The sequence below is a fragment of the Stegastes partitus genome, unplaced genomic scaffold (assembly GCF_000690725.1).
Source record: "Stegastes partitus isolate 25-593 unplaced genomic scaffold, Stegastes_partitus-1.0.2 Scaffold535, whole genome shotgun sequence".
In the NCBI taxonomy this organism is placed as follows: domain Eukaryota; kingdom Metazoa; phylum Chordata; class Actinopteri; family Pomacentridae; genus Stegastes; species Stegastes partitus.
The window spans coordinates 279,139-294,271 of record NW_007578266.1 but is presented as its reverse complement, the minus strand read 5'-3'; positions in this window follow the sequence as shown (position 1 = coordinate 294,271).

Here is a 15,133-nt window from a genome sequence, read left to right as displayed (position 1 = left end):
TTGTGCATTTATCTTTGACTACGATAAAGGTGCTCCGATGGCGAGAAGTCATAATCGAGATGAATTTTCTAGTGTTTTTAGTTGGATTAAGAGAAAGATGAAACATGCTTTTTTTGAGGGGATATTTTTTGTGTGTGGATTTCTGTTCAGTCTTGTGTTAAGTTTGTCATTTCTGCAGCTTGCAAATCAACAACACGTCCAAGTGTGGTGGTGATAGGAGAGCCAGGTGAAGGAGAAATGTGTGCAAGAGATAAAGAGAGTCACCACCAATCCCGAACCCATATCTGTAAGTACGGCTTATGCTTTACAACCCATACAGAGTTAGGTTTAAGCTGCAGAACCAAGTAAGTCTGGACACTTGTAATTCCCTGAATAAAGACCAGTGATCAGTCAGTGGAGCTGCAAGTCTGCACATCATCCAGGAACTCATGTGAACGCAGTCACTGCCAAAATACATGGTCAGGTCATGGGATTTTAAAAACTGTGGCCTCCTCAGTGTCTTCCAACGCCTGAAGTTACAGCTGGGAGAAACATCACAAGTTGTGTTTTCATCCATGACAATGCAAATGTTTGCTACTTCAGAAGAAATCATTATTGAATAAATAGCTTCAGACTAAACTGACCAAAACATTCAAAGCTCAGATAGATTGAAAAAATATTTGAACAATATCCACTTTTATATGTAGTTTGAGTTGAGAAAAGCCGCACTGGAACATGAGAGGTGGTGTTGATGAAAGTGTTCTGGAGTCCATCTGACAGACCTGTGGGGTTACCGTCAGATGAAAGGGCTGCTCTGTTAGTGAGGGGGGCTCAGATTATTCTTTTTGAGGACACTTTTTTTTATTCAGTTCACGTAAAGCATTCATTCTAATTCATGCTCCAACTCGTTTTTGTGGCACGACTGTTTGGAAAATTTCAAAAAGTTAACCTGCTATTTAGGCTAAACAGTGTTGAGAAGTAGGTGAAATATCACACATAAGTCAAAACAATATTATTGAAATATAATGTTGGCAACATTGGACCTTAGCTCCATTTAAACCGCAACCTCGACTTCTTATCACACAGACGGCTAACAAGTCCAAATTGTTTTTAAATTGTGAAAATGCTCCATTTTTAAAATGCCCTGTCTGTTCCAAATGCAGCATCTGAGAAGTTGCTGGATGTGTAGGTTGAGCTACACCAGTGGATGGTGTTTTTCACTATGAACGAGGTGTGGTTTTCTCATTGAATCATGACTGAGAGTCCATCTGAATCTCTTGTTCCGCTACTCACCAACAGCTCGGTCACTCCTTTGGCTCTGGCCTGTCTCTACTCCCAGTCCAATTCATGGGTCAGAGCGAGGATTTGACAAAAAACTCTGCAAATGAAGCACCTTTTGAGTCACATGAGACAAACAGAAGAAAAAAGCAACTCATCTGTGAAGGGAAGTGAGCGTGAATACATAGTTCCTGAAAGAGACGTCATACAACAACTGTCTAGCTGAAACTACATCAGGACAGAGATGGATTCTGATCACAAGTTTATGATATTTAAACCCTGAATCAGCACTGGAGCGAGCATGAACCTACTAATTTATATGTTTGCAACGAGAGATGACTGACGTTGCACAGAGCAACCTTCCATCAGTGTGGGTCCTCTCTGGAAAAAGGAAAAGGTTAATAGGAAAAGAAGTTATTTTACCAAACAGCAGAACTGTTGTGTGATAAAGATGAATTTGAAAACATAATGAAAACATATGTGTTTGCAGTGTTGAAGCTCTGTATATTCCCCTGGATAATGTAGTTTTTGAACTAAATGAACCAACACTAACAGCCTCTGATGCTAGAAGACCTTACATGAGTTCACAACAATATTAAAGTTAATCATTATCCAATCGTTTAACCTTCATCACAAAAACATCCTGGATCTCATCTGTACTGTGCGCTGTCAGTTTGTCAACTAACCTCTGCTGCATCTGTCGTGATGTCAGAAGAGACATCACTCTTCCAGATGGTGGATTTCTCACCTTGAAGGTAAACTGTTGTGCAAACAGATGTGGAGCAGAATCGCTCTGTGGCCTTTCAAGCAGCACCCCGCGAGAGAAAATGAATGCACCCAGACCTCAGCCGTCCTCGCTCCCCGCGGTTAAGTAGCTGAATCAGCTCGGTTAGTAGCACAGTTATGAGTGCGCATGTGACATTTGACAAACGGTAACCTTCTCTGCAACTTCAAGGGTACCGTCGGGCTGGGCCAAAGTTGTTCGCATGGCAGTACCTCTGTGACGAAAACCCTGTGAGTCACACCGAACCTCCTGCTGCGGTGACAAATCCTTCCATGACACGTAGGGGTGACTTGGCTTCTCTTCCTATAGGCTCTGTTTTAGCTGTGCAAAGTTCATTTACCTTTTAGCACTGAGATTTCATGTTTAAAAAAATGTTTGAAAAGAGCTGCCTTTTATCTTGCAGGAAAAATAAAGTGAAAAAAAGTGAGAAAATGTTTGTCGACCACATAATACCCGACATGCTTTACATGATTCTATTAGCCTGCATGAAGTGCAGCTTTAATTCAATAAAAACAAGAGTAGCACAATAACTACAGAGGAATCACAGTTTGTACTGTGACATTTTTAATGACAAATAAGCAATTTTATGACTAGGTATGCCCTGTTTCCTCTTTAATTCTTGACAAACTAAAGGAAAAAAAAGTCTAGAATTAGTTCTAAGTGTTGCATTTGGTAGTTGTTTTACTGACTGCACATAATTAAACTAACTACATAATATAACTGTTTAGAAATCATTGTGTGAATGTAACGTCTGAGCGACTGGATTCAATTTTGGAAGATGGGAAATCTGCATGAATTGATTTTGCATGCAACATTTCAAATTTTGCAAATCAAGGCCAATACTCGCTCCCCTGAGCAAAATATTCAACTGTTTAACTGGTAGATGTTACACAAGATACCCAGCAGCATACTACATTTGTGTGTGCATGTAAAACATCAAGTGATCTCAAAAAGCAGCAGGATTCATACTCTGGATACCATAAGTGTCAAATTTTGTGTAAATCCATCACATACTGAGACGAGACCGACCAATGTTGTCGTCCATAAAGTCACTTGATTATTGTGTTGAAGAGCTGCTGTAAAAATAATGCTGACATCTTAAACCTACATTCACATTTCCAGCTTTCTTTAATCGTGTAAGTGGGACAAACTGTGAAGAGCTTGAGAGAAAAATAGTTCTACACAAACCCAAATGGATTTTGTGCCTGCAAATGGCGGCGATTCAACAGCACCAACCAGAGACCTTCTGATTTGCTACATAGCAGCGCTCTCAAAGTGTGTACGTGCGTTGATGCCTGCGGACGTGAGTGGAGGTGGGACACAGGGGGAGGAAAATAAGCGAAGCTTTTACCAGGTAAGTGTTTAAAAGCTGCGTTTTCGTGAGCTCTGCTGAAGGTTTCATGGCAAGAGAGCTCCAGCGCATCCCCATGGCCTAATGTTTCATTTAGCGCCGATATGCATAATTAAGGGATTCATGTAGCATTTGTGAAGGTTACCTTGCCATTTTGAGTACCAAATAATTAATGAATGCAGTACACAGTGGCACAGTGTCATGTCCTTAGTTTTTTGGGCTAATTAAGTCTTGAGTGTGTCACGTTTCCTGAGTCCAATGTTTTGCAGGAGGACAATCACAAATCTCATTTACAAATCAGAACACTTGGAAAAACACTTGCAAAAACTTGAGAGAGCTTTGATTCTTGAATTTCGAAATTCAAACAACTATTTCAGTATATTTCTGACATATTTTATCAGATTGCCTGAAATTTTTTTAGCTGAGGCAGCAGGAAAATTACAAATAATCTGATAAAACCTACATTCTTTTGTGATCAGAGTTACTTTGTCGTGTTGTTGCGACAGTTCTCTCCACATTTCATTAGGTTCAGTCTCACAGGGGTCTGGTTAAATGTTGTAAGGCACATCAGTAAGTGTGATGATTATTCTTGTCCAGTCATGCCTGCTCAAACATGGTTTCATCTCTGCTGTAAGTGTCACTTTAAATGACTGTCACTTTGTCGCAGCAGTCTCTGTTAGCATTTCCTAAAAGAGGATATCCTTCTCTGAACCCTGTATCCCACTTTGCTCTCTCTTTCGCTCTACTGTCCATCTCCATTTCTTCATTCCTGCTATCTTTTTCTTAACTCTGCCTCCTTTGCCATACAGTTCCACTGCTACCAAAATCTTCTCTTTCTCCTTCAGTTGTCATCCTAAGTCTTCTATCTCCATTTGCCCTTTTTACCTTTTCATCCCATCTTCCTAATTTACTCTTTCTCAAAATCCTTAATTACCAAGAGAGTTTTTTGCTTGGCTGCACATCGTCCGCTTTCCGAGCCTCCTCTCATTTCTCTCTACGCCTCCTCCTCTGACTTTCCTGACCTTGTATTTTAACCTCTATCATTTTCCATCATCCGTTTTGGTTTCTAGTCGTAATGGCCTCAGACTTTTCCAGCTATTACTAAGTACCCCATTGAGGTTTTTTTTCCCAGATAACTTTAGAAATGCACTCATGCCAAGAATGAGCAGTTAAACAACAAGAGAGTTCTTGCACTTCACTGGGTTTATGTCTGTCACATTTTTATTTTTATTTTTTTGTCGCACGGTCAAACGCACTCAGAGCAAGATCATTCTTTTCTGAGTTATGTATGAGTTGCTTCTACGGCGTTATCTCATACAGAAAAATTACTTTCCGGTGTTAGATTACAGCTTAAGTAAAAGAACATTGTCAGTTTTTTGGTGAAAAGTTGCAGAGAAAAGCGACGCATCAAGGCTGTGACATTCTTTGTTTTTCCGTGCCCTGCCTCTAATGCTGTTTGTCTATCTGAACCTTCATACCACCTCTACCTTCCTTCCTTTATTCCCCCTCCAACTTGTCATCTTGTTCCATGGGCAACCAGCTGGAATCGTCCCACCAGCTGGCCGGGTCACCATTTTGGAATCGCTCGGGTCAACAGCTGCTGTGTGCTCCATGTCTGTGCAAAGCCAAAGAGAGGATAAGTGCCATGTCCTTGCATAAATACATAGATGCATAAATATATAGACACACGTGAACTGTCCTCCGGACCTTCTGCTGCATCAGTCACCATTTGAAGCTGTTTCCTGGGATGCCCTTGGGTTGTCCCATCTGGAGATTGTGTGTGCTGGTGAGGTCATGCGTATCTGCCTATGTGTGTGTTCAACTGACAACTTCTGTGTGCTCACACTGTTTTGAAGTTTAAAAGGCCACACACTGTGCCACTTTTTTTTTTTTTTCAGCAAACTAATAAAAGTTTCACATGTCCCTACAATGTGTCTGTTAATTTTTTTTTTACCTCAGAATGCTGCAAAGATGGTTCATCTCACTGTGACTGAATAACCTCTAGTTGCTGTTGTCCACATCTCCTTCAGGAAGAAGACTCTCTCTGTATCTGTGATTAACAGTGCTGAGCTGGACTTTCCATCGCTTCTGATTTTCTCTCTAAGCACCCATTTTTGCAAGGAAATCCTGCAGAATTTACAGCACAACTATTGTGTCGACCTTATGCATATATGCTGTAACTTGGGAAAGGACTCTGCCAGTTAAAATGTAGTCCAAAAGGGCGGTGTTCCAGTCACTATTTCATACTCATTTCACTGTCTGACAACAGAAACAGAAAAAAAAACAGAAAAATATGTATATTTTTGGAAATCGGGCTACATTAAAATACAGAGTATGCAAGCAGTAAACTGATGTAAACACCAGCTGAGTTTAACCTGAAAGAACCAAGTTTAATCAGAAAAATGGATTCTCAGCACATAGGACCTTTAAGACATCCTGACTTTTGATCATAATGAAATCCCAGTGGCTAGCTTTTAGTGTTATGCTAGGCTTAGCTTAGCATAAAGAGGGAAAAAAGAGGGAAACAGCAAGCGGGGCTCTGCTCAAAGGTTTTCTTGCCTCGGTTTTTGTACAGATTAAACGTATAATGTGTTAACTAGTGAGCATTAGAGAGGCTGATTGGTGGACTTTGCCACATGTAGATGGGACAGGCTTGCTGTTTTCAGTCTTTATGCGAAGTTACACTAACTGACCAGGGACTTTCATACCAGATGGACTTACCTGTGAGTGGTGATATTCTGTTTCAGCATTTAACAAGAACGCATTTAGGTGCATTTTCTAGCATATCAAACTAGTTCTTTATGATTAATTTTCCACAAACTGCACTCACACACACACACACACACACACACACACACACACACACACACACACACACACATATATATGTATGCCTGCAGCCATACACTTACACTTAAAAAAAAAAAAAGCCATTATTTACTCCTTTACTTTAAAAATGTCCTGTGAAAGAAAAAGAAAAAAAATCCAAAAGCTTTGCAGCCGGGCAGTTCTTGTGCTGGTAATTGCCATTGTGTATCCATCTGCAACCCACTGCTACCACACACACACACACACACACACACCCACTACATGTCCATTTCCACAGCTTAATCGATCTACAGTGAAATCCACTACAGAGCCAGTGTCGCACTTGAATCAGGGCTGCAAAGTGTGTAGTCGCTGAACTGTGGTGTCTTAGTCTGAAGGGACCTGATCTGTTGCCGATGGGATCCGTAAAGTAAGAGGATGGAACACACACAGATAGTGGGGGGTAGACTGATGGAGACTAGAATGGGAGGGTAAGAAAGATAGAGGAGACCAGAAGGTACTGGAAGGGCTAACACTAATTACCTGATGCCTGAGGTTCGATTTGTAATTAACGGACATCTTGGCTGTTACAACACTGGACAGAATGTCTTCCTGTTCCCTGGGCCACACTTTTGACCAAATTAATTGCAAATGCTAATTCTAATCACATCGAGACAATTTCAGTCGTGTTGGCACAACAGACCCACTTTGTTTCAGGTGGTAATTTTCTGAAATCTGATCAGACTTGAATGCTGTAAATTTCTCAGTAGCAGCAGAACCAGTCGATCATTTTGCACTACTCACATTTTCCACTTGATGGCACCAGCTCAGAGCAGTATTGACCACAGATAATGTTGTGCCCATGCAGCTGCTATAGTAGTCGTTTTATTTGGTTGTGTTTGTATGTTAACGTTATAAAGTGTAACATGACTTTTAATATTTCTATTTGGATATTCTTTATATGCATCCCATTGGATGCCATCACCACAAGCAATAGAGACAATATTTTGATTAATTTGGCTTCTGGAAAATGGCAGCAATGTTTTTCTCATATACTGTTTAATTGACGTTGTAAATGGTAACAAATGTAGAGATATCTTACTCTTTAAAAAAGGAAATGACAACATAAATCATTCTTAAGTGTTTCAGGTATCAGCATTCATATAAACAGTACCTTTTGTTCTCAATTGCTCATTATTTTCTTTTACAAATTGTGCCATTTTAAAGAGAATTTTAGCTGCTTACCTGTGACATTATGTAGAAATGGTTTGGTGATTACACTATTGCATATAGTTTATCTATTTAGCCAATCATTCCTACATATAGAATGAAATTAGATTAAATCTTCTTCCAGTCAGCAAGATGTAAGCATTAGATATGCAGTTAGAAAGTGTATCCAATCTCATACTATTGCTGTGATGCTTTATGTTATTGTTGATGTTTCATATTTTGGAAGATTACTGGAGAAGACTGATGCCACTCTCGCATGTGTATGGAGGAACACAAAGCTACTGCCAGCAGCTAGTGAAATGTGATGTCAAGAGATAATCTGGTGCATAACCCCCCCCCACCCCCCGTAAACACACAGCAATGAGGTGCTGGTAGGCAGATTTCATTACCACCAGACACGTCGTCCCCTGTTTGATGTGAATGCTGTGAGAGAGGCTTGGAAAGATCACTTTGCGCTCATGCAACCTGTAACTAAGGATGTCACTACAAATTTTAGACCTTGTGAAAAGATGTGACACATGGAGCCTTAACTTGAATGCATCAGATGGGTGCACACCGGAGTGTTAGCGATTTAGATGCTTTATTTGTCGGGAGAAGTGCACTCTGAAGGTACAAATAGTCCTGTTAAAAGGCAACGTGCAGTGCCAGGGAATAACAGAGCTAAGTTAGACCAAAGTGGCAATGGATGAGACAGTTGTTATGATACTGGTGCACTTGTGACAATTACATTTGTTACCAGTTAATAATAACCAGTTTGATTTAATGTAATACATCAAATTTTATTGTCTACGTGGTCAGAAGATCCTTCTGGTCATCCACAGTTAGTGATGGACTAGTCTTGCAGTGTTAGACCTATTTCAACTGCGCCAGTCATCACTGGAGAATGGTCTGATAACACCTTATCATGCTAGGGGGAGAAAATCTCAATCAGGACTTGATAATATCAGCATGGAGGTTGCTGCTGTTGTAGTGAATTGGATTTTAAAAAAGGTAACATGGAGATAGCAGAAGGGGAGGAGTGTGATTTATACCTGTAGTCTATATCCGTCAAGTCAGACTAGTGATGCACTGATGGAAGGCCACAATTCATCAATTCATCCATAAATCCTGGTGATGCTGGTGATTTCTCAACTCTTGCATCATTCTAGTTTATCCAGTGTTTTTATGCTTTGTGCAAATTAGCGAATGTTAGCACGTTAACAAACTAAACTACACTGATGAATAAAGTAAATGTTATACCTACTTCTGGTCGGTCTATCTATCTATCTATCTATCTATCTATCTATCTATCTATCTATCTATCTATCTATCTATCTATCTATCTATCTATCTATCTATCTCTCTATCTATCTATCTATCTATCTATCTCTCTATCTATCTATCTATCTATCTATCTATCTATCTATCTATCTATCTATACACATGCATACACGTACGTATATATAATATTTCTCAGTTCTAATATATGCTTATATATATATACTTATAGCCCCTAACTCTGATGACACACAGTATGTGTTTATAGTAACATGGTTGTGGAAGATGTTCCCTGAGCTGAGACTTGATGCAGACAGGCTAAGACAGCAGCTGGTAGACTTCCAAATCTCTAACAGGAAGATGATATCAGAGGAGGAAAGACTGGACAGCTTCTGGGGGATTTCAGAAAAAGATGAATCTTCATGAAGGCAATTCTCTTCTCTGCATCCCACACGGAGAAAATTGTCACTGAAAATAGAATGAGGATCAGCCACTGCATCCTGCACATCTACTGCAGAAACACTGGCGACTATATGTCCACACAATTTATTTAAAAAAACAAATTCTGAATGCTGATGTCAGAGCTGCTAAGACACTTGTTTTAAAATACACTGTGTGGCCATTGTAAAGATGGTTGTAGAAAGCTTTAATTCCAAATCAGGTCACAGAGTTTGACAGCTCGCAGAACACACCTCAGTGCAGAGAATGGGAAAACATTGTGTTGTTGTCAGCGGTAGAGTGCATTTACATTCAGGCATTTGTTTCATGCCTGCCAGAAAGAATGAAAGACATTTTTACATATATACGCTCCAGCATCAGACATGTAGCTGTGCTTGTCATCATGAACTGAAAAAAAGTGAAAAAGCAGCGAATAAAAACATTTCGCACTGAGATTTTTTTTCGCTGCTCTTCATTCCTCTGTAAGTGGCAGTTTGAGTTGCTGCCATGGTAATAAAATATTTCTGTCATGACAAACTGTCAAAACAATCAAAGACACGGACCCTCAGTTTTCTATAGATAATCCAAACTTTGCACACAAACTTACATGTGGAGCATCATTTCTGCATGTGCATTAAATCCCGGAGTTGTGGTCCTACAAAATGTAATACTTTGATTACATCAAACATTTCATGCTGAAAGGATTTTACATCTCCTCCACCACATGACACAAACCAGTGGTCTTCTAATTAACTCCCTTGGGTTGATGCAGGGACATCACTGCTTTAGAGAACCATAGACTACAGTTGTTCCATAAATCTAAACCCTAACAGGGATGCAACAATCCAGCCTTGTGCTTAAAACACTATTTTAATGCCTTAACTCAGTGTATCAGTGGTCCCTTTAAAATACAATCTCTATACCTAACTGCATGAAAATCATTCAAAATACTAAAAATGAAAACATTAGCTATTATATCATATTGACATTGATGACAAAACTATATTCAAAGGTCCCATAGGGGAAACTCTATTGTGTTTTGTGGTTGTTATGAACTTGGTTGTGGAGCCTAAAATCTGTTAAGATATGAAGACATTGAGTCTAGTCTAAAACGTCTCAGAGCAAAGTACATTAAAGGTTCTGCTGTGGGCTGAAAGAGTGAACACACGAGTCTTCATGCACTCCCAGCATCTGAGAAACTAAAGATGTTGTGGCTTACCTTTATTTTTTTATGGCAATGTCACCATAACAATAGGAAAATCCATAGTGGGTTAAATCCTTCAGGTTAAATCCTGGGTTTTCGGTCCTACAACGGTGGTTCACTTCTTACTGGGGTAGATCACCATGGTAACTTATGCTGAACAGCTAACCTGCTCCACAGCAGGTTATGTTTGAGGTTGAGATCACTGGGTACAAAATCAGTTTTCTCCCGTAATACTTCAGAAGGAGTAGAAAATGAAGCAGTTCTCAACAAAATGGCATCACCGGCATTTATAGAAACCCGCTACACATCGGAGCATGAATTGTGAGGGATCACTGAAGAGTATGAGCCCACCCTGAGCTCTATGAGCTCCTGTCTTCCTTCATTCATTTTTTTCCCTCTTGGCTACAGGCAATGTCAAAGCTATTTCCTATTTTTTTTCCATGCCAAATCACCCCACAACAGTAAACTGACTTTAGCATTAAAGTTTGTATTTGTAGGATACGTTAATAAGCGACACTGCTTTGAATTATGTTTCTGTTTGTTCTTAATTTGCTCCCAGGTCCTTTTTAAACCTCCAGGGTTGCAGCTGAAAGTAAAAAAATGTCAGATATGCCACAAGTATGTACATTAGTCAACAAATTAATTAAAAGGAATCCTCAGATGTGCTTATTGTCTGATACGTGCCTTCATGATGGAACACTGATCATATTTTATTATAAGCTAATGAACTTGTTCATTCACACAGTCACCAGTTTTCTGCCAGCATTCCTTTCTGGCTTTGGTCGCTGCAACGGTGCTGCTTTTTGCTCCTATGATGTTTTTATATTATTCTTCGTATTTTGTAAAGATTATATTCTGCTCCTTGGCAGTAAAGTAAGCCGCTCCGCAGGCAGACTTGTCCATAGTCGGGATTGATCAGATACCAATAACGCCACCCATTTCATGTGCACGCGCTCATACTCAGATCAGACAAACCTGGGTTGACTTACCGAGTTGATAACCACCGCCGTAGGACCAGTTATCCTGAGTGCGATTGCTAGGTTTTTTAAATCTGTCTCGATAACTTCCCCTGCCGTGTCCGACGACAAAGCAGTTTAGGGTAGGAAGTAAAGGCAATGCACTGGCCGTCGCACGTCTTCATTGCTCTCTGTTCACCTTGTTGTAGGTTAGTGTCATCTTGTAAACCTCTTGGGTGTTAGATTTCTGACGTGTTTTTTTGGTTAGGGTTAGGTTTTGGAATTTGTGAAGGGAAGACTGGTAAGGCAAGAGGCCATTGTTCCCTTGTTTGCATTCCCTTGTCCCGACTGGAGTACAAAAGTACAAGAGAGGATGTCGTGGCGAGAGGCCGTCGCCGCCTTGGTAACATCCACATTTGAAGCCACCAATTTGATCACAGTGTATGAAAGACTCCAATGTTTGGAAGCAAAGAAAGGGTAAAGAAAAATGACTCGTGGGCATGTTTTTACTTGGCATAATACTTCCCTTGCAACTTACCTTAACCTTAGTCATCACAATTACATGTGTAATCTCACCTCTTACTTTTATCATAATTTCTAAATTGTACACAAACACCAAGTCACAATCTTTAAACAGCCCTTTAAATGTGTCAGAAACAAAGGAAATGTTCTCACTTTTCAACAATGTTCTCACTCCTGAGGTCTTAAATTCAAACTTGGCCTCACAAAGGACCAAAAACACAAACAGGAAGTGTTACTGTGACAAGACAATAACATCAAGACCAACTTTTACAGTCACTGAGTAGACACTCTCTGACAAACACACACACTCGGCTACAGGCGGGTCGAGTCAGGACCAAAGGTAATCATTTGCATGGGCAGGTGGGCAGTGGAGCGTTTTGGAGCCCGTCCATCGGAGAGATGAGGGCACGACATGCAACAACATCCTGACAGATATGGTTTCACCAAGTCAACAGAGGACTAAAAGAAGGACTGCTGCGAGACCTGGCCCATCTCGAAGTCAGGGCGAGATGCTGATAAGTAGTTGAGCCGCATTTACAGCAGGTGCGATGAAGATTAAAAGTGCAGTATTTGACTACTTGGGCAAGCTGTGTGTTTTTGACCTTTGAGAAAAAATTTCAGGAGTTACGCTGGCTGTCAAGTTGAAAAGGTTAAAGACTCTGCGGAACAAAAAACCTGAAATAATACTTTCAAAAGAAGAGGAGTGAAGGTGGAGAAGTGAAATTATGGGGAAGGCTGGGTGTCACACATGGGGACGGTGACAGACAGCGACTTCCACAAAGCAGTGAGGAAGTAAGTGGAGGTACATGACGAAAAAGAGAAAAAGTCAGTTAAAGATTGGCAGACGCGATGAAGCGTCCCCAGATGACAGAAATAGAGAAAGGTGAAAAACAGCAGAAGTGAGACGGGAAGTTCTTGCTGTTGGAGGCAAATAATGCATTAGAAATGATGAACCGACTAGTTGTGACGTTAAACAACTTTGAGAACATATGTCCCATTTGGATACTCAAGATTCTTTTGAGTACAGAAGTCCTTTAAAGTAAGTGAGGGCATTTCCATCTCTAAAAGTGTGGTTACATTGCTACAGTCACACAAGTCTCATATGTAGATTCCTGAGCTGTAATCCTCTTACCACAGTGAGCCACGCAAGCATTCATCCAAAGAACATCTTTTGATCAAGTCACCGACAGACCTAGTGATGATCGTCCTGACATGAAAAATTAATTTCACAAAGAAAAAAAAAAACGCTTGCCTCATCTTTTCCGAGACATTTCTCTTCACTCATGAAGAATGCATTTCCACACTGCCAAGGTTTTGACACTTTTCAACTGACAAGATTAAAAAAAACATTTTGCTATGCAGCCAAAACACATTTTCAGTCTGAGAAGTGACCCTTCTCTAACTCCCCGTCAGTTTACTGTTGTTGGCCTGTCAAACTTTCGATTCTCGCACAGCGCCAAACCCCCGGGAACAGAGGCTTTGATGTGATTTTTTAAGGTTGTGGCTTCAACTTCCGTGGACCTCGCACATAATGGCCTGAAAAGCGTGTATCCCCCATACACAATCAACAGGAGAGGAGTTCCTGTTGAGCAGGTACCGAAGGAATGGGTCCTGAATTTCAGAAGAAAAAATAAAGGTAGATTAAAGGAATCTCATTTTTAACCTCCGTCCTTTCTGTCTCATTCCCAGGTGCTAATGACCTGAGTGGATCCACCTGGAAAGCTGATTCCCACCTGTCGAGCTGGCCAATCAGATGTGGTGTGTTAGCTGCTGTCATGGCCGCATGGTGCTTTGTCTGAGAGACTTGTGTTTGCTTACTGGAAATGTGGACGTATGTTTTTGTGGTGGTGAGGTTGAGATGTTAGGTAAGTTGGGTATCCTACACTTTTCAGCATGTAGGAAATTTTTGTTATACACACTAGGGTTATTGGTTGGTGCCACCTATGTATTTATTGCAAAGCTTGGTTTTGTAGAAAAGTTAGTTAAGTCTTTTGTTTGCGTTTGATTTGTTATATAAGAAGAGTTAACCAGGCCTTGTTTTGTTTTCTTACCTTCAATTGTTTGGCACCACCACCTTGTCCCATTCCTCCCACCTCTTTATGTGAACCTTTATACACCTTTTTTGTTGGAGCAGTGTTGAAATAAAATTTTTGTTTACACCTCACAATGACTCCCGCTTATCTTTTGGTTGGTACGTTGCCTTCGTCTTGTTAAAAGGGGACGTAACATCATCTACAACTTAACAAACACTACAAAAGTAAGTTATTGGAGTAATTCAACCATATATATTGGAAATTGGAACCAGTTCTAAAAAATTAAGATATATGAAGCACAACTCTGCAAGTTGACAAGATTGGTTCTTTGGGTTTGTTGTGTATTAAACGCTCAAAATAGATGTTTTTTTTAAACTGTCATCAGTACACTGCAGTTTAAAGGTGGAAATGACAGTTTATTTCAGTCATGATGTGTCCTCCCGCATATAAAAACCACAATTTGAACACGCAAACAAGGTAAAAAATAGATTTTTCTTTAGAGTATTATTACCTTTACAACAGTGGAGCAACTAAAGGGAAAGAGGTGCATCCAAGAATCCCTTCAAAAATAAAACCGAGGATGTTGTAGTTCATCAGCTTGTTGAACCCAAAGCTTGTTGGCGCCTCATATAGCATGCTTCACTTTTTATGATAGAAAAAAGGTTTTTACGATGACTTGTGACTGACTCGTGTGGTCAATGCAATCTCTCACTAAAATGTGTAGCACTTATGTTTGTCCAAGACGTTTCACAATAAAAGCTGCACTGTAGAAGTTTTTGGTGTAAATTACTGGCTACTAATTGCATTACTTTCACAGTAATTTCACATGTAAACAATGTAATTTAGTAGCCAGTAATTTACTGTAACATATTGCAAATTTTACTTGACTGTGATTTTTCAGTTTTTTACTCTTACAAACATGCTTTTGGTCTGCTCAATAAAAATAAGAAACAAAGACAATAGCCATTTTAACCTTTTAATTCTTTTAAACTTTTTTGAACAGTTCAAAACATGAGCATGACACACACAAAAAAAGAAAAACAAAGATTTTTGCGCGTGTACATTGACAGCAACTCAAAGTCCACAACTTTACGTGGCAGAGTGCTCACACATGGGTTAAGAGCACTGCGCTTCTTGTCCTTCAAGCCCATCTAGACAGAATAATAAAATTAATAAAATAATAAAAATAATAAAAATACTTGCTTCAGTTTGGGCACCAAACCAACTTAGCTATGATTAGGAAATTATCATGACTTCGATTAATATGCACTCAAAGCTGTAGTTGTTTTCCAT